The sequence below is a fragment of the Ambystoma mexicanum genome, chromosome 3q, assembly GCF_040938575.1.
Source record: "Ambystoma mexicanum isolate Mex_15411 chromosome 3q, UKY_AmexF1_1, whole genome shotgun sequence".
Classification (NCBI taxonomy): Eukaryota; Metazoa; Chordata; class Amphibia; order Caudata; family Ambystomatidae; genus Ambystoma; species Ambystoma mexicanum.
This window is the reverse complement of record NC_090926.1, coordinates 1,138,716,124-1,138,718,623: the sequence shown is the minus strand read 5'-3', so window position 1 is coordinate 1,138,718,623 and position 2,500 is coordinate 1,138,716,124. Positions and strand designations below refer to the sequence as shown.

General features: G+C 52.0%; 2 non-coding genes across 2 annotated transcripts; both read left to right on the top strand.

The window, feature by feature from the left end:
• Positions 1-94: 94 nt before the first annotated feature.
• Positions 95-176, top strand: TRNAS-UGA (transfer RNA serine (anticodon UGA)). Its single transcript has one exon. It is a non-coding gene; the product is annotated as a tRNA-Ser (tRNA).
• Positions 177-1,753: 1,577 nt separating this feature from the next.
• Positions 1,754-1,835, top strand: TRNAS-CGA (transfer RNA serine (anticodon CGA)). The gene has a single exon. It is a non-coding gene; the product is annotated as a tRNA-Ser (tRNA).
• Positions 1,836-2,500: the final 665 nt, after the last annotated feature.

The window sequence follows — 2,500 nt, the reverse complement described above, 5'->3', positions numbered from 1 at the left end:
TACAGGACAAGATCTAGAGGCAAGGCGGTAGAGACTAAGGACTCTTCTGTGTAAGCACAGCACAATCTTTCGAGTGAGAGTTTCACTCTCATGGGTAGTCGTGGCCGAGTGGTTAAGGCGATGGACTTGAAATCCATTGGGGTTTCCCCGCGCAGGTTCGAACCCTGCCGACTACGTCTCGGTTTGAACTGAGCTGCAATTTTGCAATTTGCTCGGAAATGTCCCCAAAACAAGATGTAAACATGCATGTTGATTATAGGATGGACGATAAAGCAGACATTGGGAAGACTCCCATCCAGGACTCTCTGACTGTTAGGGGTGGGGGCCACGATTATATTTCCACCCTGACACTAGTTGCCGCTAGAGCCATCGACGCCTGGCATCGCCTCCGTCTGTAAGAAGCCCATCCTGCGCTTTTCCTTGCCTGCATCTTTACAGCAGATATTGGCAGGGGTCCATGTGGATACAGAGGATGGAGCAACTGGCACGCAAGCTATCTGCCGAGCCTTTTTTGTGTGTCAGCACAAGGGTTCTCGTGTCACTTCTAGACCTTCCTTGGCAGATGCATTCAGGAGAGGCCCCCTACCTGCGACACAGTGAAAGTACAGTCTTTTGCTGCCCTGTGCAAGCTAGGGGACTGAAGGCACAGCTTTCTGCCACAACAGCAGAGAGCAGAGGAAGGGCGCCCAGGAGGACCGTCAGAGGGTGGTGAGACCCCTGTCCTCTCAGCCCCGATCGGCCCCGATCGGCCAAGACCTCTCTATTTGGGCAGAAGGGACCCATTCTGCGGTCCTCTGAGGCTTAGGGCCACATGCCCAGAAGGCCCACCACCCAAATCTTTGCCATATGGCTTAGACTAACTACCGGACCACTCGTGCGGCCATTTATTCCTCTGGAGCCTGTCAAAATGGCCTGCCGAAATTGGCTCCCAGGAGGCCTCTGCAACTCGATTTGCATAGAGACAGCCCCTGCCCAGGCATGCTTCCAAACAGGACACTGTTAACAGTTTCAATTTGGAGCTGGCAGAAGCCAGTGCAACCTAGTGAAGGTGAGGCTCTGCTGCCTGGCCGCTTGCTAGGTTTATTAGCACAGATCTGTCCCTGGCACTTAGTCTGAGCTTGGCAGGGAGGGGAAATGGCATTTAGGGAACTTGGGCCAGACCATAGAGATTCTGACTTTTGAATGCATTTTCAAGGGTCATGGGAGGGCCAAAAGGGAACGGTGCAGAGCGGCATAAAGTAAGGGGCGGAGGAGACATTGTGTGTGGCTAAAGTGTTAAGTTTATAGTAGAAACAGGTTTGCTCAGGAGTAGTCGTGGCCGAGTGATTAAGGCGATGGACTAGAAATCCATTGGGGTTTCCCCGCGCAGGTTCAAATCCTGCCGACTACGGTGCAGCGCCCGCTTTTATTGTTTACTCTTTTCTGGTGTGGAAAACAATCTTAAAATAGCAGTATAATACAATTACTAAAGGAGGCTGCCGCGCACTTGAGCTATTCAAGCAAGATCCTAGGAGTAAAAGCGGCTTCATCCTTTAGGCCAACGCAGAGAAACTGGTACGTTTTGACGGGTTTCGTTTTGCAATTTCAAACATATATGTACATTTAAAAGAAACTTGTGAGGAGAAAGAACGGTGCATGATGAGAGAGAAGGGTGGAAAGTACAGGACAAGATCTAGAGGCAAGGCGGTAGAGACTAAGGACTCTTCTGTGTAAGCACAGCACGATCTTTCGAGTGAGAGTTTCACTCTCATGGGTAGTCGTGGCCGAGTGGTTAAGGCGATGGACTCGAAATCCATTGGGGTCTCCCCGCGCAGGTTCGAACCCTGCTGACTACGCCTCGGTTTGAACTGAGCTGCAATTTTGCAATTTGCTCAGAAATGTCCCCAAAACAAGATGTAAACATGCATGTTGATTATAGGATGGACGATAAAGCAGACATTGGGAAGACTCCCATCCAGGACTCTCTGACTGTTAGGGGTGGGGGCCACGATTATATTTCCACCCTGACACTAGTTGCCGCTAGAGCCATCGACGCCTGGCATCGCCTCCGTCTGTAAGAAGCCCATCCTGCGCTTTTCCTTGCCTGCATCTTTACAGCAGATATTGGGAGGGGTCCATGTGGATACAGAGGATGGAGCAACTGGCACGCAAGCTATCTGCCGAGCCTTTTTTGTGTGTCAGCACAAGGGTTCTCGTGTCACTTCTAGACCTTCCTTGGCAGATGCATTCAGGAGAGGCCCCCTACCTGCGACACAGTGAAAGTACAGTCTTTTGCTGCCCTGTGCAAGCTAGGGGACTGAAGGCACAGCTTTCTGCCACAACAGCAGAGAGCAGAGGAAGGGCGCCCAGGAGGACCGTCAGAGGGTGGTGAGGCCCCTGTCCTCTCGGCCCCGATCGGCCAAGACCTCTCTATTTGGGCAGAAGGGACCCATTCTGCGGTCCTCTGAGGCTTAGGGCCACATGCCCAGAAGGCCCACCACCCAAATCTTTGCCATATGGC